This window comes from Carassius gibelio, chromosome B4, assembly GCF_023724105.1.
Source record: "Carassius gibelio isolate Cgi1373 ecotype wild population from Czech Republic chromosome B4, carGib1.2-hapl.c, whole genome shotgun sequence".
Lineage (NCBI taxonomy): Eukaryota > Metazoa > Chordata > Actinopteri > Cypriniformes > Cyprinidae > Carassius > Carassius gibelio.
In genome coordinates, this window is record NC_068399.1 from 2031915 (window position 1) to 2059178 (window position 27264).

At 40.0% G+C, this 27264-nt stretch overlaps 1 long non-coding RNA gene across 1 annotated transcript; it reads right to left on the bottom strand.

Annotated features, from left to right (window-relative positions):
- Window positions 1–19421: 19421 nt before the first annotated feature.
- On the bottom strand, window positions 19422–23321 carry LOC127956089 (uncharacterized). The gene is made up of 4 exons (XR_008153449.1): window positions 23121–23321; window positions 22347–22415; window positions 21910–21993; window positions 19422–20895 (listed from the first exon to the last, which is right to left on the bottom strand). It is a non-coding gene; the product is annotated as an uncharacterized LOC127956089 (long non-coding RNA).
- Between the last annotated feature and the right edge of the window lie 3943 nt (window positions 23322–27264).

The window sequence follows — 27264 nt, forward strand, 5'->3', positions numbered from 1 at the left end:
AGAGTCCAGTTTTTTCACAAACTGATGACCGGCGCTCCTTCACCCAAAATAAACAATTCACAAACCTCCCTCCTGATTAGAGGGATCCAGCGATCCCAGCCCACCCATCCAGACACCAGGAAACCCATAACGCTAGATATCCTAACAAAATGTATCCACACCCTCCGCACAAATTACCAACCCCTCCGCATCGCCCACTAGCTCGACGCCATGTTCATCCTAGCCTTTTTCGTTTTTCTTAGGTCCTCGGAGCTTACGATCTCTTCTAAATTTAATCCGAAAATCAACCCCACCGTATCAGACCTAACCATACTAAATGATGAAACAATCGCTCATTTAATCAAACAAAGCAAAACAGACCAAGTCAACAAAGGCCATTTTATATACATTTTCAATCTCCCCTCCCCAATCCAGCCTTACCAATCCATCCTCGCATTTTTACACCTTAGGAATTCCCAGGCAAAGTCCCCGCACGAACCCCTATTCATCGACGAGCCTAAAAAACCAGTCTCTCGCTTCTGGTTCCAAAAACACCTCAAATGCGTCCTGCAATTATCAGGCATCCCAGCAAACAATTTCTCCACCCATTCATTTCGCATCGGGGCAGCAACTTCAGCAGCACAAAAAGGCCAAGCAGCAGATCCAAACTCTCGGAAGATGGTCCTCAGAAGTATACCAAAGTTACATCAGAATAAACCAGATTCACATAAAGAAAGCCCACCACACCCTCATCGGCCACATATAAAAATAAAAAAAAAATATATAAATATCCCAGCCAGCAACACATTCTTATTTAATACCAACAAGTACATCACGCGGAAATTTTGTTTTTTACTATTAATTATAATAAATACCGCCGATGCCAGCTGCAGACTCCCGGCCAGACAACCTTACCTTTTCTATCCTATGACCAGCGAGGCTTCTCTCTTTGATGACAGGAGCTCGAGCTTCCATCGGATGCTGATGAGAGCCTCCCGGCCAGACAACCTCACCTTTTCCATTCTGCGGCCAACAAGGCTTACCCGTTCATTACCAGGAATTCACGCTCCCTTAGGACGTAGGTGAAAGCCCCCGGCTACCTGTTTTGCCATTCTGTCTTACGTTCGGAGAGGTTTACCCATCCAATGCATGGAGTCAGGGCTCCCATTGAATGTAGGTGAGAGCTTCCCGGCTAGACAATCTTACCTTTTCCGTCCTTTGGCCAGCGAGGTTTATCCGTTCAATTCCGGGAGCTAAGCTCCTGTCGGACGAAGGTAAGAGCCTCCCGGCTGGACAACCTTTTCCGTCCTTCAGCCAGAGAGGTTTACCTGTTCTATTCCTGGAGCTAAGCTCCTATCGGACGTCGGTCAGAGCCTCCCGTTCGATGCGAGTGCTCCCATCAGATGCTGGTGAGAGCCTCCTGGCCAGCCAACCACGACCATTCCACGTGGTTTAGCTTACAAACCTACAAGCAAGTCTTTCGATGCCGCAAGTACCAAACACACAATTAAACCCTCCTTCCTTCCTACGGTCACCAAGACTTACCCGTCTCTTGTCGTGAGTAGCAAACTCTCATAAGACGCCGACAACAGCCTAACGACCACACAAACGTATCTTTTTCACCGTACGGCCTGCGAGGCTCACCCAGTTGTTTCATTTTCATGACTGAATTTTGAGATTCCATCCATCCTTTCCTGCTACCATCACATTTAAATTTTTTTAGTACCAACTTAGTACCGAAGTACTGGGTCTTTTGGCAACTCTAGTTCAAGCCTATGTAAGAAATCTTGGGGTTGCATTTGATTCGTTACTCAACTTTGAGAAACAAATTAGCACAGTGGTAAAGGACAGCTTCTTCCATCTGAGCTCAATTGCTAAACTGAAACAGAGCCTGGCTAGACAACCTGACCTTTTCCATCCTTGGCCAGCGAGGCTCACCCGTTCGATGCGAGTGCTCCCATCGGATGCTGGCGAGAGCCTCCTGGCCAGCCAACCACGACCATTCCACGTGGTTTAGCTTACAAACCTACAAGCAAGTCGTTCGATGCCGCAAGTACCAAACACACAAATAAACCCTCCCTCCTTCCTACGGTCACCAAGGCTTACCCGTCTCTTGCCGTGAGTAGCAGACAGCCTAACGACCACACAAACTTACATTTTCCACCGTACGGCCTGCAAGGCTCACCCAGTTGTTTTTGGGGAACAGGAAGTCCCCGTTGGATGCTGGCAAGAGCCTCCTGGCCACCTATCGTTACCTTTTCTGTCCCACATCCAGAGAGGCTTACCCATTCGATGCGAGTGCTCCCTTCGGATGCCGGCAAGAGCCTCCCGGTTAGACAACCTTACCTTTTCCTTTTCTATGGTCAGCGAGGCTTACCCGTTCGATGCGCGTGCTCCCTTCAGATGCTGGCGAGAGCCTCCTGGACAGACTTCCTTTACGTTTCCACTCAACGGTCGGCGAGGCTTACCCATTCGATGCGTGTGCTCACTTCGGACGTCGGTAACAGTCTCTCGGCCACGCAACTTACCTTTCCATTTAACGGTAAGCGAGGCTTAACTGTCCGACGCTATGAGTCTCATCCTCTCGCCAAATCCTGCAAAAAAATAAAAAAAACACTCTCAGCTACCCTCACATCTTTTAACCCCGCCTGGTGAGGCTTACCCGTTCAATGTTCTGAGTTTAATGCCCCATCGGATGCTGCCCCACCCGGAGAGTCCTCCCAGTCGGGTTTTCCTTTCCACTCTCCCCGTCCGGCGAGGCTTACCCGTCTGATGCGTGTGCTCCCTTCAGACGTGTGGCGAGAGTTCTCCTGGTCGGGCCTATGCTTGCCGGCCGCAAGCGAGTCTCATCCATCCGATGCCGTGAGTTGGGATCTCCCTTCGGATGTTGCCAGAGTCCTCCTTGTCGGCCAGCCCAAAGCTTTTTATTTGCCAAACCGAGAGGACCCAGACATCCGTCATCCTGAGTCTCAATCTCCTGTCAGAGGCTTCATGGGCCCTCTCGGTCAGCATTAGGTCCTTCGCCATCTTTTTATCCCTAAAAAATAAAACCAATGCCATTTATTATACTTGTTTACAATTATGTTTTTCTACAGGTAATATAATTATGAAAAACAGTAAAAAAGTTTCACACAATTTTAATTTGTCTTTAAATTAATGAAATTTAAACATATTTTATTTTTTGGTAAATAGAATAAAGGATTGGCTATTAAAATTAAAACATGGAAGAAATATTGTGTGTTATTTTGACGGGCTACTTTTATTTTGACACTGGTTTTGTTCAAATGAAGCAGTAAAATGCTTGTAAAGTGACTCAGAACAGTTCTGGTGATGTTGTTTATGTATTTATATCCTAATTGAGACGGCAGATGCTGAAATTACTGCAACCATCACGTGCTTCAGTCTATGTAGTAAACAAACCATTCATTCATTCACACAGAGACGCGCAGAACATGCAGGATTCATATTTCAACCAACTTTTGCGGCTTAACATTTACCGATACTGGTCCATATGGAGATTTGATTTGATTAATTTTGCTAACTTTGACAAATTCTGTGACTGTCCATATTAAAATATAAGTTTCATTTTCATGACTGAATTTTGAGATTCCATCCACCTTTCCTGCTACCGTCACATTTTCATTTTTTTTGTACCGACTTGGTACCGAAGTACCGGGTCTTTTGGCAACTCTAGTTCAAACCCATGTAAGAAATCTTGGGGTTGCATTTGATTCGTTACTCAACTTTGAGAAACAAATTAGCACAGTGGTAAAGGACAGCTTCTTCCATCTGAGATCAATTGCTAAACTGAAACAGTTTTTGACTCAAGATCTAGAGACTGTAATCCATGCTTTCATAACATCACGACTGGATTACTGTAATTCCCTTTACTGTGGCCTGCCTCAAACAGCGATTTCTCACATGCAAATTGTCCAAAATGCTGCAGCGAGGCTCCATACTGGAACAAAAAAAGAGGGATCACATTACTCTGATTTTAGCGTCTTTACATTGGCTCCCAGTTTCAATTGATTTTAAAATAGCTGTTAAAATATATCAGTGACCTTCTGATTCCTTACTCTCCTCAAAGAGCACTTAGGTATAGGAATTAGCTTCTCTTAACTGTCCCACAATGTCGCTGTAAAACAAAGGGTGGTCATGCTTTTTCAGCTGTAGCTCCTAAACTTTGGAATAGTTTGCCTGTAAATGTACAACTTACTCCTTCACTATCCAGTTTTAAGTCTGTTCTCAAATATTATTTGTTTTCTATGGCATTTGATTAATCTCAGTTTAAGGATTTGATGTCAGTTTGCTCTGATTATATATAAAAGAAATTGTTTTGCATGTGCAGTAAATATATTTATTTTTCTATTTTGCCTTTTATATATTGTGTTTTGTTGTATTGCACTTTGGTGTAACTGTTGCTTTTAAATGTGCTATAGAAATACATTTTGACTTGATTTTGAATCTTGTGTTTTTCAATGTCCCTCACAGGAAAGTTGCACCATGAAATGCAAAAATGAGTTGGGAAAGCCATTTGATGGTGAAATAAATGCAATAACGAAATGCTCGGGAGTTGTTTTCGATATAGAGTTAGAGAAGGTGAATGTGGTTAACAGTTGAGTCGCATCACAAACACAATGACATGTGAAATAAATCACCATCGTGTTTTAAATCAGAGAGGCTTGATTAAGTGCTGGAAATAATGGATGATGTAATAAAACAATCACAGTTCATACACAGATGTAGTGAAGTGAAAACTACTGCATCCAGATGTTTTAGATAACTGTAAAAGTATTCATATTTTCATGTTTTTCTTTCCCTAAATATTCAGCTTCCAGATCTCAGTTTAAATTAAATTAAAATTTAATTAAATTAAAATTTAATTTATGCATTTAGCAGACGCTTTTATCCAATGCATTCAGGCTGTGAATTTTTACATATGTGTTCCCGGGGAATCGAACCCCCCAACCTTGCTAGTGCAGTGCTCTACCAGTTGAGCTTCAGGAACACATAAAGGGGGGGTGAAATGCTATTTCATGCATTCTGAGTTTTTTACACTGTTAAAGAGTTGGATTCCCATGCTAAACATGGACAAAGTTTCAAAAATTAAGTTGTACGTTTGAAGGAGTATTTTTGTTCCCAAAATACTCCTACCGGTTTGTCACAAGTTTCTGAAAGTTTTTTTCGAGTATGGCTCTGTGTGACGTTAGATGGAGCGGAATTTCCTTATATGGGTCCTGACGCACTTCTGTGGTCATGGGCTTCCTCAACCCCTTCCAAGTAGATAGAATAACTGCCTGTAATATGGTAGACCCCAGAGGAGAGAGAAGATGCCATGGCCAGGCACAGTCAGGCAGCACAGACAACACACACAAACACACACACAGTCAGCAGTGTGAGGCAAACCAGCTGAGTGAGAGCCTGAGCCAGGTCAGTGTTCAATTTCAGGAAGGACAATCAAGCCCGAGCCAGTCCAGCATTCAGGGACAGACAGGGCAGTCACACAGGAGAAAGAGAGCACACAGTTTGAGGAGAGGCTGGTAACAGCTTTGGTTCCTGTGAGTAAGAGAGCTAGCACTCCTCAGGAGGACAGTGACAGTTTGTTTTTTAAAAGCATCCTGGAGGACTTCAGGACCCTGTCATTGAGGACCAGGCAAGATTTAAATTCCAAATTCATAAACTAGTGTATGAAGCAAAATGTCTGGAGGCTGGACTCTCTGAATACTGGGGAGAGAGTAACGGAGGGCTGCTGATAAATCTGTGAGGGGTGTGAGTAAGCTTATTTCCCTTGCAGTCTTGTCAGCTCCACTTTGTGCTTTCTCCCTCACACACAGTAAGCCTTGTATGAAAGTATTTATTCTAGCAATGTTCTAAATAAAAAGTATTCTAAATATAAAAGTACTCTTCTGCATAAAAGTATTTGCTCTGAAAAAAAATCTATAATTTGAATGAACACTGTTTTAGCAAGTTATAGCAATAAAATATTGTCAGCATTTCTGGTTATATGTGTTTATATTACAAATATATCATATTATACCATATCATATTGAAAACATGTAGGGAACCCAGGTGAAAAAAATACTCTACTAATTAACATTCTATCTCTGTATTAAAAATATATTGTCACAGTGTCTGGATTGTTGTTCCCCGGGGTTCCACTAGATGTCCTCCTTCTCACGGTGTCTGTCCCAGATCACTTCCTCCTCCCTTATATGGTCACCTTCCTCTTTGTTAAGTTAATTGATTGTTCCCCCCACCTGTCTCCTGTTTCCCCAATATCCTTCTGTGTATAAATACCCAGTCTGTCTTAGTCTGTGTAATGGAGTACTTGTTTAATGTTATGTATTATTCATGTCCGTCAACTCTCGTCTTGCCTTGCCTTGCCTTGCCTTGCCTTGCCTTGCCTTGCCTTGCCTTGCCTTGCTCTGCCTTGCCTTGCCTTGCTCTGCCTTGCCTTGCCTTGCTCTGCCTTGCCTTGTGTTCGTGTCTTGTTGTATGTGGATTGATGTGTTGGTTTCGACCCCTGCCTGGACTGTTTACCCCTCTGGATTATCCCTTGAATAAATCTGACTTACCTGCAATTGGTTCTCTCTCGTCGTTTCCTGCAACGCGTAACGTGACAGAAGGACTCCGTCACAACAGAGAACCAGCGGTATGTCTACTCATGCCTCATCCCCAGCCACCGAGCGGGACAGAGGCGGTTTTGAGGGAACTCGCCTGGTGGTTTTCCGGGGGACCAGGGGAGGTCGCCGAGGAGGAAGTGGTCGAGAGGAGACTCGTCATCGCTCTCAACCATGGCCTCCCTTTGACCCGGGGCTCGTGTGGGATGGATCAGAGCCACCCTCTCACCATGGCGAACGGAGAGGTGAGAGGAAGCACACACCCTCCATGCTAGCGCCACAACCCAAGATGGCCGCCAGCCCAGCTCCACAGCACCAAGTGGTCGCTAGCCTAGTACCACAACCCAAGATGGCCGCTGGCTCATTCTTAGATTATTTCGCTACACTATCAAGGATCCTAGAGGTTCCCAAGACGGTTCATGTCATGGCTGCTGAGCCAGCGCCTCAGCACAAGATGGCCGCCAGCCCAGCGCCACAGCATAAAAGGACCGCCAGCCCAGCGCCACAACACAAGATGGCCGCCAGCCCAGCGCCACAGCACAAGATGGCCGCCAACTTAGAGCCACAGCACAAGATGGCCGCCAGCCCAGTGCCACAGCACAAGATGGCCGACTCAAGGCCTGAGTCGCCAGTCCAGGTGCCACCGACTCACCGTCATAGAGGACGGAGAACGAGGAGACGGGCACCTACCGTTCCTCAAGGCCTGGAGAATGTTCCAGAGCGGACCGCTGTCGTCCCCGAGGACTTTCCCGAGTGGGCCGCTGCCGTCCAGGAGGACATTCTCGCTGTTGTCTCCGAGGCCGTGCCCGAGGCGGTGCCCGAAGCCGAGGCGGTGCCCGATGCCGAGGCGGTGCCCGATGCCGAGGCGGTGCCCGATGCCGAGGCGGTGCTCAACGCTGTTCCAGAGGTCGAGGCAGTGCCCGTTGCTGTTCCAGAGGCCGAGGTGGTGCTCGATCCTGTTCTGGAGGCCGAGGCGGTGCCCGAGGCTGTTCCCATTGCAGTTACCGAGGCGGTGCCAGAGGCTGTTCCGGAGGTCGAGGCGGTGCCCGACGCTGTTCCAGAGGCCGAGGTGGCACCCGATGCCGAGGCAGCGCCCGATGCCGAGTCGGTGCTCGATGCTGTTCCGGAGGCCGAGGAGGTGCCCGATGCCGAGGCGGTGCCGATGCCGAGGCGGTGCCCGATGCCGAGGCGGTGCCCGAGGCTGTGCCCGATGCCGAGGCGGTGCCCGATGCCGAGGCGGTGCTCAACGCTGTTCCAGAGGTCGAGGCAGTGCCCGATGCCGAGTCGGTGCTCGATGCTGTTCCGGAGGCCGAGGAGGTGCCCGATGCCGAGGAGGTGCCCGATGCCGAGGCTGTTCCCGAGGCGGTGCCCGATGCAGTCCCCGAGGCGGTGCCCGATGCAGTTCCCGAGGAGGTGCTCGCTGCTGTTCTGGAAGCTGAGGCGGTGACCACGAGGATGTGGTGGGCGTCCGCTCCGCCCTGGGGGACTCTGGCGGTGACCACGAGGATGTGGTGGTCGTCCGCTCCGCCCTGGGGGACTCTGGAGGTGACCACGAGAACGTGGTGGTCGTCCGCTCCGCCCTGGGGGACTCTGGCGGTGACCACACGGCTGTGGTGGTCATCCGCTCCGCCCTGGAGGACTCTGACTTTGACCACAAGGTCATGGTGGCCTTCCGCTCCGCCCTGGAGGGTTCTGGCCTTGACCACACGGCTGTGGTGGTCATCTGCTCCGCCCTGGTGGACGCCTCAACATGTCCTTCAGGAATTTTGTTTTGTGTATTTGAGTTCTGTGATGTTCCTGTCTGTTCCCCTTAGTTTTTCTGGCCCTCCATCCCTCCCCCTGAACCTCCTCCGTTCCTCCTCCCTCCTGGTTCTCCATGTTTTATGTTACATTTCTGGTGTTTGTCCCCCATGGGTTCCTTTTCCGGCCCTCCGTCCCTCCCCCTGAGCCTCCACCTGTCCGCCTCCCTCCTGGTCTCTGTGTTGTGTTTTGTCTTGGAGCGTCTGGGAGCCGCTCCGTAGAGGGGGGGTACTGTCACAGTGTCTGGGTTGTTGTTCCCCGGGGTTCCACTAGATGTCCTCCTTCTCACGGTGTCTGTCCCAGATCACTTCCTCCTCCCTTATATGGTCACCTTCCTCCTTGTTAAGTTAATTGATTGTTCCCCCCACCTGTCTCCTGTTTCCCCATTATCCTTCTGTGTATAAATACCCAGTCTGTCTTAGTCTGTGTTACGGAGTCCTTGTTTAATGTTATGTATTATTCATGTCTGTCAACTCTCGTCTTGCCTTGCTCTGCCTTGCCTTGTGTTAGTGTCTTGTTGTATGTGGATTGATGTGTTGGTTTCGACCCCTGCCTGGACTCTTTACCCCTCTGGATTATCCCTTGAATAAATCTGACTTACCTGCAATTGGTTCTCTCTCGTCGTTTCCTGCAACGCGTAACGTGACATATATATTTATTTAACACTTTGTAACATCTTGTGTACCAAATGGTACCTTGAAACATTTTCTAAATATTATTTTAGCAAATTTTAGTTTATATTCACGGTACCTCATGATAGCATTGTTGAGTACACTTAGATGTTCTTAAGAACTGTATATTAAGAACGGAGATAACTGGTGTCCTTCCTCACAATTCCCGGCTGGTCCCTATCCAGCCTGAAGTATCGCTGGATCCTGCCGTCATCCAGCCAGTGATATTCCCATCTGCTTTGGAGATTTGGAGAATGTCATGCACCCACACCGATCTCTGATGTCTTCTCCGCAGTCAGAGCAGTGCCACGCCAAACACAACAACTTGATCCTCCATCGTCATGTGAATTTAATAAGGCGCACAACTAAATTCATAGGCAACATTTCCCCGTTAGAACACTTGATTTTCAGAGGGAATGCAATTCATTTGCTCAAAATAAAACTGATTTGACCAACTGCATTAAAACTACACTTCAACAAGGAGCAGGCCCGGGATGGGTAATCAGGAGAATTCCCGGTGGGCCGCTTTACTTTTGGGCAGGTCAAGGTATTTTATTTTTTACATTTTTCACGTTAGTGAGTCTATCTTCTCTTAAATAACACTACACAAGTTCATTCTGACACCGCAGCACGCAGCCTCTGCATGGGTTCTGACATGTGAGGGAGCTCTCACCTCCCCTCCCATAGAGTTGGTTGCGTCCATAGCATGTCTTTTCCAAAACGTTTCCTCAGGTAGGCTAGTGCTGGCGCTTACTGATAATAATGGTATGCATCAGGGAAAATGGATGGGAGGAGCCTGGATGAAGAAAAGAAAGGCATTGAAGGAGGATGCTGCCAAATGTGCCAGGGTTACCGATTTATGGCAACTGGTAAAAAGAGATACGCCTAGTAATGATTAGAATTAGCAAAGTAATTATTCAGCTATTATCTATGTTAACCTATTCACAAGCAAAATATAAAATTTTATTAAAATGTTAGCCTTTTTTGTATCACCCAATACATGGCGATTCATAGACATTGCGAATATTATTCAGTTTAATATTGATAACCAATGTTGTGAGTAACGCATTACAAAAGTGATATATCTTTTTTTTTTTTGCTATAACGCAGTAGTGTAAAGCATTACACATTTTACATACACAGATATTGCTAGATAATCACTTTACCTCTACCATACTTTTAACTGACTTGGATCGTTTGTGATTCTGGCTGTCATCCGTTCTTGCATTGTCTTAAACCTTCACTTTGGCGATTATAAGCTACGTATATTGTAGAAGTCAGGATAGCCCACAGTCATTATGCTACACCATATCGTCCTCTACTGGATGAAAAATACTCTGCAGTATATTTTGACATTTCAGAATGTTAGTTCTACTTCTGTAGTTATTTTGAAAGTAACTCAAATGTAATACAGGAGTCATGTAATGCAGTACAATGCTGAGTCAGTAATATTTTAATGTAATGAATTACTTTAAAATGACCGTAACAAGTAATCTTTAATGTATTACAGTTTGGAAGTAATTTGCACGACACTGTTGATAACAAAACTCAAGCTTGATCTGCTGTCTACGAACCCCATTGAGTCAGGACAATGTGGAGGCTTTCATGTTAATGTGCACAGAGAAGGATATCCATGTCTATAAGCAAGGACACGGTTATAGATAAAGTGGCTGAAACCAGTGCACTGCTTAGGCGGCTACTGATGCTGTTGGTGCTATTCGCAATGTAACCGTAAACTGTACTGTGACTTGAACTGTAAAAAATGGTTCAATATGCCTCTTTGTGGAAGAGAAGGATACATTTCAAATACTTTATTTATTTCTACTTTTGTTAATTTATCAACCTATCCTTGTGGAATAGTGGAATATTTTTTGTTAACTTCTCAGCTTAAGTGAATTATTATTTAACCTTTTACATTATTTGTTGAACCCTGGTATTAATAAAAACTACACAATAGTTAGAGCTGAACCCCTTCATTTATCCAATTTGGAAAAAGTGCTAATTTGGAATTCCACCACGGAAAAAGTGGGCCGGCCTTGGGCCTGAAACTCCCGGCCTGAAAAGTGGCCCCACTCCGGCCCTGACCAGGCTGCAGTTCTCAACCCAGACAGCTTTAGTGTTTGCTTGAGTTTTTGGTTAATTCCTCTACAGTGTTATTGTGTTGACACCCTTGTGATAACTGGAGCCTATGAGAAGGAATCTGGTTTGTGTTGGAAGTTATTATTTGTTTGTCTGTATTTATGTTATTGTTTATTTATTAAGCTTAATTAAATTGTTAATTTAAGTTAGTAGAGAGGTGGTTGCCATTTTTGTTTATCATGGTACTTGTTTTCTCCCGTTTATGCTAGTTAGGGAGTTAGTCTATTCTTCTTGTACTTTTGTTTCTTTCTTTTCGTAGTTTGGTTAGTTTCTCCCTAATAGTTAGAGGGGTTTTGTGTGTTATGTTGGCCTTGCCCCCTCTCGAAGTCTTGACGTCTTCCCATATTTGTTAAATAAAGAACTTGTTTTTGATATTGGGACAGTTTTTGGCTTTTGTTAAAGCTGGAAATTGAACCTTGCTGCCTCCACATCACCTTTTCTTATTCTGTTATGTGGTCCGATAGCCCTAGATTAACCGGGAACGTAACCCAACACAAATGCCTTTTAATTTGTTTATCTCTTTAGCTAACATGTTACTACAATATAAAGTTCTTTACACTGATCAATATCTTACTTTAACATCCACCAGCGTCTCAGGTGATACGATCATTCCGCTACAACAGCACCACCAGTAGCACCTCAGGTGAAACGATGACACAGCTACAACAGCAGCCCCACCAGCGCCTTAGGTGACAGGATCATTCAGCTACAACACGACCACCACCAGCGTCTCAGGTGAAACAATCATTCAGCTACAACAGCACCGCCAGCAGCGCCTCAGGTGATACGATCATACAGCTACAACAGCAGCCCACCAGCCTCTCAGGTGAAACAATTCCAACCATTAACTATATCACACCCACAGAATAATAATAACAAAATAATAAAGAACTAATAAGCCTCTGCGTCCTCTCTGTATGATCGGGCATTCCGAGCTCACACTTGACTCATCTCTTCCCATCTTTGGGGGTCCTCATTGTCTGGCCTAAATATATGCTAGAGATGGTACCCCCACCCTGAGTCTCTCTGAGCCCTCAATTCAAGATGCCTTGATCAACCTGACCATCATCCCATTCCCTCGACCCCTTCATCCCATTCCCTCGACCTCTTCATCTACTCTTCCCCAGTTCCTTAGTTTATTTGTGGCGTGGTGCTAGCTTGTGAAATGTTTTTATTATTATTTGTTGTAGCTCCAGATACACTCTGCAGTTGGAAGATGTACCTGTGGACATGACTATCGCAGAAGATGATGTGGAGCCAGATTTAACAGAACCATCAAGGCCAAGTTCTCCATTGCCACCTCAACAGAGATCTGCAATCCCAATACTTTCTACCATTTCACAATCGAACATCTCCACACCACCACTGGCCAGTCAGAGGTTAAATACTCCAAAACCCCATTCCAGAGTGCAAGCTCTAATTAGTGAGGCTCAGCCAACAATACAGAAGAGGAGGAGGTTTAATGATCCAGCTGCAACAGAGCAACAGCTATTGGACATTTTAACACAACCAGCCACAACACCGTCACCATATATTCCCAAACATGGAGATGAAATGTACTACTTTGCTCTTAGTTTAGTACCTAGACTTTCAAGTCTACTTCCCCGGGACCAGACAAAAGGACAGACTAATATACTGACTTACCCTCTCAGATCTAGAAGAAGAAGAACAAACCATGCAACAAAGCCACACTTCAATCCAACCATTCACAAGCAGTCAGCAACCAAACAGTTCTGGATTTCATCAATACCAGCCAACCCCCACTTACCATCAAAGCCACACTCAGCAAATCCAGACACATAACCTAGCCCAATCAACACCATCTTCAACAAGGTCTGGCCAACAACAAGGTACATCTATGGAAGACCCATCTTCACCAGTATATCACCATTTTTATATATAAATACATTTTGCTTTCCAACATTTAATTAGGCTTAATAGCAGTTTTGCAGTTGAACTAGTTTGTAAATATTGATGACTTTAATAAATTGTATGTTTTAGCCATTATTTTATAGACAGTTTTTGACAGTTATATAAAAGTTTTCATACTTCTGTAGTGATATTTATACTATTCCGTTTACAGTTTATTTTGTCTTTTAATAATAATTTAATTAAATACATTTTGGAAAATAAATTGACTGCCATTGTCTTATTAGTTTACATAAAATAAATACAGGTTTTAAATTGTATTATATTTTATTATTATAATTACAATATGGAGAAATGTACTGAAACTACAAACATATAATCTGATGGCAGACAAAATCACACAGTGTGTCTGTTATTAAGTTGGCTTGAGAAAGCCAATTTACTGAAATCATATTTAAACTTAATATTCTTCTTCTTTTTATTCTTCTGACCCAAAATTTTGCAACTCTAACTCCTCCTAGAGCTTTAACTCTACAGACTCCAAATTCAGCCCAGCTCTTCAGCTTATACCGCCGGGGGTGTTTTATATCTTTTCTAACTGATTGGATTTATGATTTTCATAAAAATTAAGATTAAAAATCATAAAAATCCCATCTATCAATCTGACTATTTCTGTCTATCAATCTGACAATTTCGATCTATCAATCTGACTATCTATATGACTGTTTCTATCTATCTATATGACTATTTCTATCTATCTATCTGACTTTTTCTATCTATCTATACGGCTATTTCTATCTATCTATCTGACTGTTTCTATCTAATACTTCTAATCTATCTATCTATCCTAACAACATGCTAATCATGCTAAAATCATGCTAGCAACATGCTAGAAACATGCTAGCAACATGCTAGAAACAATGCTAGAAACATGTTAGTTGCATGCTAGTCATGCTAGAAACATACTAGCAACATGCTTATCATGCTAATCATGCTAGCAACTTGTTAGTCGCATGCTATTCATGCTAGAAACAAGCTAGCAACATGCTAATCATGCAAGCAACATGTTAGTCGCATGCTAGTCATGCTAGAAACATGCTAGCAACATGCTAGCGACAAGCTAGCAATATGCTAATCATGGTAAAATCATGTTAACTACATGCTAATTGCATGCTAATAATGCTAGAAACATGTTACCAAATGCTAATCATGCTTAAATCATGCTAGTAACATGCTAGTCATGCTAGAAACATGGTAATCATGCTAAAATCATGCTAGCAAACATGATAGTCGCATTTAACCCCTTACTAGTAACCCCCCTTTTTTGGCATGGAGACAGAAATTACATACCCAAAATAAAAAGGTTTCTGCTCATGATTCTTTCTGACTAGATACATAATCAACCTTTGTTCACAAAGCTGACACTTTAAAGTTTACTGTTCAGGAATCAGAATCACTCAGACTGTTATGATAATAGAGATATATAAGCTCAAACATAAAAACAAAAATAAAAATATTAAAAACATACAGTATTGTTCAAAATAATAGCAGTACAATGTGACTAACCAGAATAATCAAGGTTTTTCGTATATTTTTTATTGCTACGTGGCAAACAAGTTACCAGTAGGTTCAGTAGATTCTCAGAAAACAAATGAGACCCAGCATTCATGATATGCACGCTCTTAAGGCTGTGCAATTGGGCAATTAGTTGAATTAGTTGAAAGGGGTGTGTTCAAAAAAATAGCAGTGTGGCATTCAATCACTGAGGTCATCAATTTTGTGAAGAAACAGGTGTGAATCAGGTGGCCCCTATTTAAGGATGAAGCCAACACTTGTTGAACATGCATTTGAAAGCTGAGGAAATGGGTCGTTCAAGACATTGTTCAGAAGAACAGCGTACTTTGATTAAAAAGTTGATTAGAGAGGGGAAAACCTATAAAGAGGTGCAAAAAATGATAGGCTGTTCAGCTAAAATGATCTCCAATGCCTTAAAATGGAGAGCAAAACCAGAGAGACGTGGAAGAAAACGGAAGACAACCATCAAAATGGATAGAAGAATAACCAGAATGGCAAAGGCTCAGCCAATGATCACCTCCAGGATGATCAAAGACAGTCTGGAGTTACCTGTAAGTACTGTGACAGTTAGAAGACGTCTGTGTGAAGCTAATCTATTTTCAAGAATCCCCCGCAAAGTCCCTCTGTTAAAAAAAGGCATGTGCAGAAGAGGTTACAATTTGCCAAAGAACACATCAACTGGCCTAAAGAGAAATGGAGGAACATTTTGTGGACTGATGAGAGTAAAATTGTTCTTTTTGGGTCCAAGGGCCACAGGCAGTTTGTGAGACGACCCCCAAACTCTGAATTCAAGCCACAGTACACAGTGAAGACAGTGAAGCATGGAGGTGCAAGCATCATGATATGGGCATGTTTCTCCTACTATGGTGTTGGGCCTATTTATCGCATACCAGGGATGATGGATCAGTTTGCATATGTTAAAATACTTGAAGAGGTCATGTTGCCCTATGCTGAAGAGGACATGCCCTTGAAATGGTTGTTTCAACAAGACAATGACCCAAAACACACTAGTAAACGGGCAAAGTCTTGGTTCCAAACCAACAAAATTAATGTTATGGAGTGGCCAGCCCAATCTCCAGACCTTAATCCAATTGAGAACTTGTGGGGTGATATCAAAAATGCTGTCTCTGAAGCAAAACCAAGAAATGTGAATGAATTGTGGAATGTTGTTAAAGAATCATGGAGTGGAATAACAGCTGAGAGGTGCCACAAGTTGGTTGACTCCATGCCACACAGATGTCAAGCAGTTTTAAAAAACTGTGGTCGTACAACTAAATATTAGTTTAGTGATTCACAGGATTGCTAAATCCCAGAAAAAAAAATGTTTGTACAAAATAGTTTTGAGTTTGTACAGTCAAAGGTAGACACTGCTATTTTTTTGAACACACCCCTTTCAACTAATTGCCCAATTGCACAGCCTTAAGAGCGTGCATATCATGAATGCTGGGTCTTGTTTGTTTTCTGACAATCTACTGAACCTACTGGTAACTTGTTTGCCACGTAGCAATAAAAAATATACTAAAAACCTTGATTATTCTGGTTAGTCACATTGTACTGCTATTATTTTGAACAAAACTGTATGTTTTAAATGTATTTTAAAAATTGTTGATGTAGGAAATGAGTTTGAAAACACAGTGTAGCTAAGGCCACAAGTCTTCCAAAACTTCATAAAAATTTCATAACCAAATCTGTAAAACTGTGAATTTTATTAAATATTTTCTAAGGCCATGTCATGTGTGTTTTTAGAGAAGGCTAATCAGATTGATTTATGGCCCTTGTCATCTCTGTAAGATCTCACATGTAAACTCTCCTGTGTGTTTTGTATGTGAGTTGGCTTTGCAAAACTACCCGATTCATTGTTGTATTGTTCTCACCAAACGAGTCTTTCACACCTCCGCCAGGTATGACACATTATCCGCATTATTCTTTTATCATTATTCTTTTGTTTTTATTCCACCTTTATTAGCATTGATTGTGGTTTTTCAGGCTTTACAAAGCAACAAAGCAGCGATCTCACTTCAGTGTCTGTTGGCATTTAGCCCTTATTTATCAAAAGTCTTACTATGAAAATACAACAAAACATTTTCTTACGACCTTACGTGAATTATTGAGACAAAAATGCATTATGAAGAAGAAATGCACCTGCTATTAGTAGCATTGGAGCTAACGTTAGCATCAAGCTACATCAGACAATTTATGAAATTATTAGTACACTTTTACTCAAAACTCACTTTAAACCCCGATCGAGTGTTTATAATAACTTCCTTTAGCGATCAGGGGTGGAATTTGGTCGTTTACTGTTGTAAAAATATGTTATTTGTAGCCTTTTTCATCGCTGCACAAGTTAGCATTTCCCATGTACATTTTCGATTTTTTTATAAAAACGCCCCAGATCTAAAGAAATTCTCATACCAAGCTTTACTATCGTAATCGCGGGTTTATTATTCGGATATTTCATGTGTACAGTGGTGTTTCAGTGTTGTTTTGGCCAGATAACTACCAGGAAGTGTGCAGGAAGCATGTGACACAATGTGGCGGTGTCCGGTTATGACACTCTCAGATTGACATCGGGAAGGCCCAATCGGAGTCTGAGAGACACACAGCACAAGCTGACACCACTGCACACACACTCACAGATCGCTGGGAGAGGTTGTTTATCATCAGATCGCTTAAATCCGTGGAAAATGAATAGAAATGACGATTCTGTCTGAAGAAATATGAAGTAAACATCAGTAAATATATCCATATATCTCCGCAGATATGCATCTTTGGTCTGTAAATCCTTATTGACGCTGTTCAGTGAGTCTATGTGAACACAAATAAACCGCTGTTGACGTGACTGAATATGAATGAGTGGTGAATTTCTATTCAAAATGTGGCATAATACGGATTTATTATTTTGCACTCCTGGCATAAATCACTAAATATCTCTCACTGCAACAATGATTTATCAAAATATTGGTCAAATATCGAAGCTAGAGTCTTTAAACTTTAAATTGATGCACAGTTTGTCCAGATGAAGTAAGACAGTGATGTTTAATGTGCTGTTATTAAAGTGAAACAATAATAAACTGGGGCCGTACGCGATGTTTGCACGTAAAGGGGTTAATCATGTTAGAAACATGGTAGCGACATGCTAATAATGCTAGCAACATGCTAATCATGCTTAAATCATGCTAGTAACATGCTAATCATGCTAAAATCATGCTAGCAAACATGATAGTCGCATTTAATCATGTTAGAAACATGGTAGCGACATGTTAAATACATGCTAATAATGCTAGCGACATGCTAGCAACATGCTAGTCATGCTAGAAACATGTTAAAAACATGCTAATCATACTAAAATCATGTTAGCAAACATGCTTGTTGTATGCTGGTAATGCTAGCAACATGATAACAACATGTTATTCATGCTAGAAACATGCTTGTCGTATGCTGGTAATGCTAGCAACATTGTAGCAACATGTTATTCATGCTAGAAACATGCTAGCGTCATGTTAGCAAACACGCTAATCATGCTAGAAACATGCTAGCAACATGTTAATCATGCTAAAATCATGCTAGCAAACATGTTTGTTGCATACTAGTCATGCTAGCAACATCCTAGCTACATGCTAGCAACATGTTAATCATGCTAGAAACATGCTAACAAAATGCGAATCATGGTAAAATCATGCTAGCAACATGTTAGTTGCATGCAATCATGCCAGAAACATTCTAGCAACATGCTAGTTATGCTAGGAACTTGTTAATCATGCTAGCGACATGGCTATTCACTTGCTAATTATGCTAACGACATGTTAGCAACATGCCAATCATGCTATTAACATGCTAGTCACATGCTAATCATGCTAGAAAAATGCTAATCATGTTAGCAACATGTTAGTCGCATGCTAATCATGCTAGATACATGCTAGTAACTTGCTAATCATGCTAGCAACATGGCTAGTCACTTGCTAATTCAGGCGCAGTTCCACGACAAGATTGTGAAGAGCACCAAACAGTCTCCTGCGCGGGTTGATTGTATGAACCCACAATCTTTTATGCATCCTTCTACGAAACTTTCTGAACAAAAGGTAAAGTGCGATGATTCTTCTGTCTACAACACGTTCTAAAGGGAATTAAAACAAAATGTTTACATACGTTAAACCGTAAAGTAGACTATGAACAATGATTTTAGATAAAACAAAGTCTTCCAGGTATTATAAATATTCTACAAGTTATAATGTATAAAAACTAAAATAGTGAAAGAACTTAGCCATTGTTTGAAATGGTTATATTTTCTGGCGAACACGCTTTGCAGACGCTGCTCTGACGCTGTACTCATACGCTTCCAGTGTGATTACTTGCCAAAGTATGGGGTGTGGTTTATGCATTTGATTTGCAAACTAAGCAATCATCGTGTCGATCGTCGCGTACCTTGCCGTGACCAAAGACGTGTGATAAGAAGCCCGACACTTTCGTCGCCCCCCTTCTCGCGTGAGAAGCTACGTGACGTCAAGCGCCTTGTCCTTTTTAATATCTTTTTTTTTTTTTTTATTTGTGTGTGTGATTTTGTCAAATGCCTTAAGTGCTGTAGTTAAGTGTTTTTTTTTTCCTTTTTTTTTTTGTTGGGAGCAAAAAGAAAGAAAAACTTACATGTTATAACAATTAGCTCCTCCAAATCCCCAAATATTTCATAATCTTCATAATGCTGACGAAAATATGATGAGTAAAATTTAATTTACACTGCAGTATATCTAATCAATAAACTTACAATGTTATTTAGAAGTGCACATGTAAAACAACAACCAGGAACAACCAATTCACAGCTTTCTTGTAAGCATCATATATAACTAATGGCACCAAGATAAGGACAGTATAAACCAAAAAGACAACATTTGTATAGGTTTAAGTGTTTTGTCCACCAGAAAACATAAATTGAAAAATGGCTTAATGCATTAATAGTTAAATCCAAAGGCCAAATTTGAAATTAACAATGGACCATGGGCCATGAGTAAACACTTCAATCATGTAATGTTTTAATAATTTTGTAGTTTAGAAATTATAAAATTCTATAATATTCATATAAAATTCATATATACACACATTACAATTTTTTTTAATGATTTCTCCAAAGTCTCATTCATAAAACACAAACACATCAAATATTTAACTCTATTGTCACAGTGTGAACTCAAATAACACACAATTATCCATAAGCAAGCATTCAGTAGCATCTCAGGAAATTATGAACAGGAGCACAGGTGACTGCTTTAAAAATGCATCCTAGCACTGGAGAGAGAGCTGAAAGAATCACACAGTGTAGTACAGTATAGTTACAGTACTTTACTACAATTACAGTGTTTTGACTATCTCACTAGTGTGCACTGGGCAGGGAGGTTGTCTGCACTGTAAATTATAATGAGTAAACCTTATTTAAAAAAAAAAAAGCATGCAAACCGATTGCCTTGAAAAAAACAAGTAAAGTGAAATAAGAATAGTAATTTGTACTAACAAAGGTTTATTTATAAGTGTTGTAAACGTGTAACTCAGAATTACTATTTTCAACAACTAAATTAAGTACATTATACTATGTACGTATTTCAAACAACTCATTTAAATTTAGCTAAATCAAGAAACATTTCCTGCAACTTGGAATTTCTAAGTTGTATTTACTTGAACAGAAATCTAGTTGACCAATTGCCTTTAAAAAAAAAGTTACCATTAATCTAGTAACTTAATTACTTCAAAAAACTATTACAAATTCATGACAACAATGTTCTATTCTTCACACACATAATTACCCTAAATCAAATGTAGTGACAGTTCAAAGTTAAAGATGATATATTTTTTTCAATGTAGTTTTAATTCGTATTACAAACAATTTTAAACAGAGCAAAAACAATCTGCTTTTAGTTATGTTAAACAATGGAGGTAGCAGTACAATGATTTTAAATACGGCAATGAGTTGGCCACACAAGTTGCCAATGTTTTTTTTTTCTGTCCCAAGTCAAGCATCATATTGTAGGTTTTCTTCACAGTATCAGGGTAACCCACATGTAGCAGTGATGCAAACGTAGCACATGGTGGTCGGGAAGCAAATGTTGGAGGCAGACCCTGGAGACTATTCTTTGCAGTACTACCCTGAACAATGATGGCAGAAGACACTGGGTCAAGATTTGGAGAAGTACTTCATCGTCAGTGATAGTCAGCAAGCCAACAGATACTAGTGCCCAGACTGCATCAGCATCAGACACCTGTATAAAACCAAATAAAAACAATATTAGCATGGAAATGTGGATGATCAGTTTTCAGTGTTTTCTGTCTTGCCTACACTGCCATAACATTGGGTTAGTTCACCCAAACTTTAAATTCATGTCATCATTTACTCACCCATGACTTTTAGTTATTTTCAGAACACAAATAAAGACATTTTCAGTTAAATAAATTTCTGTCCTTTAACTGAATGTCTATTTACCCAAACTTTTAGACACTTGATCATATAGCAATTACGTCTCTTTCAAAGACTTGAGCCTCTTTTCCACTGTCAGGCCAAACCATTCTTAATTCTCAATGCTTAACCATTCCATTCTGTGCTAATATGGATATGGTTTAATTTTTCACTGTTGGGCTGTCAACAGAGCTCTTTTGAATGCAACATAAATGTGTCAGTCGTTGCCTTAGTAATGCAATAGTTAAGATATCGAACCTGATGTAAAAAGCACCCACGTTACGAAAGATTAAATATTACTTTTAATTTTAATATTACCTAGTTTACTTAACTCAAATAGCATGTTGCCCAGCTGCAGAGAAACTGGTGGCTAGGCAAAAACAAACGACCAACCCTGAGCTGTGACTACCATCTAGGCTTTCTACAGCACGTTCAGTGTGTTCAGATAAGAGTCCTGGATCAAGAACAGTTCATCAGACCATGCTTAACAGAGTTCAAGTGGAAATATAACTGAAACTGCTCCTTACAATTCATTGCACAGTTTGGCCCAAAAAGTAGATTAATTGGCTCCATTCATATGGATTGATTTGATGGTTTCTTGGGTGTCAGAGATTTGGGATAAATATCTTCATTCGTGTCATGAAGATGCACAGTTTTTTATGGAATAGATTGACAGGAGGGAGATTAAATGGCACATTTTTCATTTTTGATTGAACTAGGTATGTAATCAACATTAATATTTATAAATGTATCTCAGTAATATACCAGCAAATACACAGGCATGTTTTCTAAAATGGTGTCACTAACTATGGGAACTTACCAAGGCGGGTTAGTTGTAGAAGTATCCGGGGGGATCATGAATTAAAACAGGTAGGCATCAGATGGGTGTGTAGTTCTGTCAAATCTGCATTTTTAATTAGTTTAAAAAGAAAAACTAAGTTTAAGAAATGTAAAAATTACAATAGAAACATGTTTTTCGAAGTGTCAATAAAGAAGTCATTGAAGTCAATAAGCGCTGTTTATTTTAAATATTATTAATAAATATAATAAAACTATTAAACATTTAAGGTAGCATCATACATTTTATGGGTTCTAGGATGTGAAGTGTACTCTTAGATATGTGAAAAGAAACACAGTTACAAATATGGAAATACGGTTACAGGTATTCTGGAACTGCAATAAATTATTTGAAATTGCAAATAAAGCATAGCACATGATTGAGTCAAAAACTGCTCTACTGCTGTTGAAATATCTCACCTTTATTATACTGAGGCTGGTGATCACAAGACCGCTGCTCAGAGAAGACAGTTGACACAAGCTTTTTTCCTAAATATGAAAAATAATTCTTCATATAAAATCAAGTTCCACTAATATTGTGAATTGTAGAACAAGTACACATTAATTTCTTGATATTTGCATTTTTAACAATATAAATAAATTTTCTATACATCTCTATTTGAGGCATCAGTAGTAAAACCAATTCAAAAGCAGCATTTCTTCTGTTACAGTACTCTGTGTTTTTAACACAGCAAAGAAATAATTACTGCAAAACAACTAGCTCATTCAGTTTAAACCTTATATGTCTGATCACGTAATGACTATGATTGCATTAAAATGATGAAAATACATTTGTAAACTGAAAAATGACTTTAACCTACAAAGTGGCCAAAGCCTCACAGTGTTATAAAATTAGAGGAAATTTTGCAAAAGATTACTGTTAACAATTAATAAGTGGCACATATTCTTGCATGTTCTTGAATTGTTCCTCAGAATTTACATGCTTTAATTTTTAACTAGTAAAACATTTTTCAATTTGAGAAATGAAATTAAAAAAAAGTCTTTAAAAGTTTATACATTTACCCAAATGTGCCACAAGTTGTGTATTTCTATAGTTTTTGTTCTAATAGCAGAATAGCAAAGATCGTTGCCCCCTGTTAGCTGACACTGGTGCTGACAAGGAGCTAATGTTAGTCAGTTCAAATTAGCAGCACACAGAAAGATACATCCACACACTATTTTTTTTTTACTTACCTTATTATTATTGTGTAGAAGTAATCAATCATTCTTTGTCCAGAGGTGAAATGTAAACAGTCTTTCTACTTCATAGTTTCAGCAAATTCGACGCAGCTTCAAAACTTGTGCATGCTCACCGTCCTTATTTCTTCTTCTGTTGTTTTGTTCCTGTTGCACATTAGCGCACTGCTGCCTCTCACTGGTGAATTAATGTCATCGGTTTTGTTGTAGCCACTTGAATATTTTAAGAAAGAATTACTCATTGCAGCATGTTGTTTTATTTGCCTTAAAATTATCAAATTTTGTAACTTAATAAAACCTAGTAAGTATAACAACTAAGTAAAGATAACTTATTATATTTAAGGAAGCTAAACTATTGTAGTGTGTGTATTTGTACTGTAGGTTTTGTCATCTGAGGCCAAAGTTTGATATTGATAGATCATGTAAGGGTTTTTGACTGGAGAATTTGATTTTGACATAGAAGTTCGCACAAGTTTGTGGCCTAATTGTTAGAGACTTGGACTACTTACAAGAAGGTATCTGGTTCAAGTCTCGGTGCTGGCAGGAGTTGTAGGTGGGAGTGAGTGAATGAACAGCGCTCTCTTCCACCCTCAATACCCATGACTGAACTCAATACCCTGGCACTGAACCCCCAGTTGCTCCCCAGCGCTGGATCTGTAGCTGCCCACTGCTCCGGGTGTGTGTTCACTTCTCACTGCTGTGTGTGTGCACTTGGATGGGTTAAATGCAGAGCACCAGCTCCAAGGATGGGTTACTTGGTAAATGTCAGGACTTTCACTTTCAAATAGGCCTTGTCCATATAATTTGGTTCTCTCTAGTGGACAAAATGTATATCACAGCTTTTAGTGTCAGGTTATGTCATCACATGATAATAAAATAAACTGCATAACATAGTTTTTTTTTTAGCGCTCATTATAAATCACTTTTCAAGCAATATCACCTAAAAATCTATTTTAAATCATGTAAGTCTAATCAGTGACTAACATGGAGTGTCCAAATGTATTCACAGTTACAGCTTAAATAAAATAATACAATAGTAATATAGGCTAATTTTAATCTGAGCACATATGAACTTACTGGTAATAGTTCATACAACACGTCTCTAAAGAAAAAACGATCACTATACATTAGACCTCATTTCTGAAAACGAAATAATTGTATGATCAGCAGATGATTATTATTTTACAGTTAAGGTTTTTTTTTATGTCTTAAAGCTGCTAATTACAACAGCAGTTTCTTGTAGTCTACTCTACATGTTCAAATTAATAGCCTATATATTGATAATTAATTAATACATTTATATATGCCTATTTGAACATTTTTGAAACTGTTTTGACACATTTTCATTTTCAATTATTATATCTATTAAAATAAGTCGGTACTATATAGTAGCCTTCTTTTGTGTTGATGTCTACTGAAGCCTTATGATCACACATCACAGGGAGTCTGTCGTAGCAAGCCAGTTCCGGACATATATGCAAAAAACTTATATGTACAAACAATAAACGTATTTTTTTACGCTTTTTATGATTCATTTAGTGAGATAATTCGTTCAGTAACTGCACATGAATCAATTATATTTTCCTCTTCAATATTTTCAGCACGAAATAAATATTAATATTTTAATGAATGTTGAAAAAATCAGGGCTGAGTTTCCCAAAAACTTGAGCCTAAGAAGTTCGTAAAAACGATCATACTACTGATCTTAATATCACAGTCTGTTTCCCAAAAGCATCGTAATTTAAGCAGCACTTGAAAATCATCGTAGATCTACGGGTGCTCTGGAGTAGCCTAATCGTTAAGCTCTAAGTGCATTGTAAGAAGACAGATTTATGCGGTCACATGCAGGACAATCGGCAGTTTACACCTTTAACTTGATTCAAGCGAAATGTGATTATATTTACATTTACATTTATTCATTTAGCAGACGCTTTCATCCAAAGCGACTTACAAACGAGGACAGTGGAAGCAATCAAAAACAACAAAAGAGCAATGATATATAAGTGCTATAACAAGTCTCAGTTAGGTTAACACAGTACACGTAGCATGGGATTTTAACTAATATAATAAATAAAAAGAAGTGTTACAGGTAGTGTTAGAGGTCTTTATATCTTTATACATACATACAGATATAATTGCATAATACATGAAAAGATATAAGATAAGAAAAGAGATAAGATTTTAAGCCGATTCTTGAAGATGGCTAAGGACTCAGCTGCTGGGATTGAGTTGGGGAGGTCATTCCACCAGAAGGGAACATTTAATTTAAAAGTCCGTAAAAGTGACTTTGTGCTTCTTTGGGATGAACAATCAAGGGACGTTCACTTGCAGAACACAAGCTTCTAGAGGGCACGTAAGTCTGAAGTAACGAATTTAGGTAAATGGGTGCAGAGCCAGTGGTAGTTTTGTAGGCAAACATCAATGCCTTGAATTTCAATGCGAGCAGCTATTGGTACCCAGTGCAAATTGATAAACAGCGGTGTGACGTGTGTTCTTTTCGGCTCATTAAAAATGATCATTATAAGGATTTGATTGTGCTTTATTGTACACATTATGACTAGTTTTCTTTATATTTTTTATACATTTATAAATGATTTAATTAAAAGAAATACACATCTAAAAAAATAGAAATACACATCTAAATTAAATGACTGAAAATAAAAATTAAAAGAAACAAATAATGAAATAATGAAATAATGTGGGAAATGCTTCAAAGACTGGGGGGGGGGGTATGTCAACGACTTGCTGAAGTTCAGAAAACCAATAACGTCTCTCTCTCTCTATACTGTATATAAAGAACATTATATATATATAATATAATATTGTACTGTAGATATTATAATTAATTAAAATTATTATATCCAAGTTGTCTGTCTGGAACGCAGCATTAGGTTAACATCAATAAGCGATCGTGTACTACTGTTACGAGCCATTCTAAAGTGAGATTTCAGCACTTGACAAACGGATAGCGACTCCTAAGTAGCACTTAAAGCACGGCTACTTGCGATTGCTTTACGTGCATAGTTGGGAAATTCAAGTGAAACAATAACGAACGAACGATCGTAAAATTACTCGTAGAAAACGCTCTTAAGCGCTAAGATCAATCGTTAACGGGAAACCCGGCCCAATGCAAACGAATGTCTCATGAATCGATCAGAGTTAGTTAAAAAAAAAGTTAAAAGAATGATGGATGCCATAGACTTTTTTTTAACTTCACAATATAACAGTTTTTGTTTTCGATTTGAAATATTTCGTTTTAAAATAATAATTTAAAACACAAAAAGCATTCTATAGATATATTTATCATGTTGGAGAAGCGTTCCTGCTATAAAGACCAAGAAGACAGAAATCGCATCCTGTTTGTTTTCCTTATTTTACAAAAGCATAAGGTTTTGTTGATATTGTGAGTGCACACATGTACAAGTAGACCCTTTGGAGTTCCGAATGATGCATACTCTTACCTTTATGAGCAAAAATGACGGCGCATTTTTAAATTTTTACTGTCATTAAAAAAAAAATGCAAGCTGGCTCCTCCATGTCCTGCAAAGCGCTCACTCTCCACACAAACGATTGGATATGCGCCTAACAGTGCTCATTTACCTAAGTTAAATGTTTAAATTAATACTGTGAAATGCATGAAGTGTAGGCCTATTATGTCTGTTTATTTTAGGTAAGTCTTGTTGGTTTGAGAAGGCTAAATTGATCAAACATGCTCAACTTACTGTCTGAACGAGCTGCAGCTTGCTCGTTCCTTTAAAAATCAAAAACTTGAATTTACCAAACCCAAAATTTTCCAAACATATTTCAAAATTAACTTAAAGAAACAAATAGAAATGACAACTTTTCTATTAAAAATCAAAAGTGAACTATTTTAATAGATGTGTAATAGGGAAGAGAGAGAGAAAAAAGTCACTGTATTCAGTCGACTTGAGCAAAGAATTCACACAAGCTGTTGGACAAAGGCCGGGCCTATTCAGGGCTCTCTATTCGTTCCCTTGTTTTAATTAGAAGTTCTCCCCCAGCTATGTCCCAAAACTGCCAGGTCTCATATGCACCTGCATATCCTGGACCCAGACTATTCCACTGAGGAGACAGATGTGTACTTTAGGTGCTGTTATCATTACCTTAAAGCCTTCCTTAG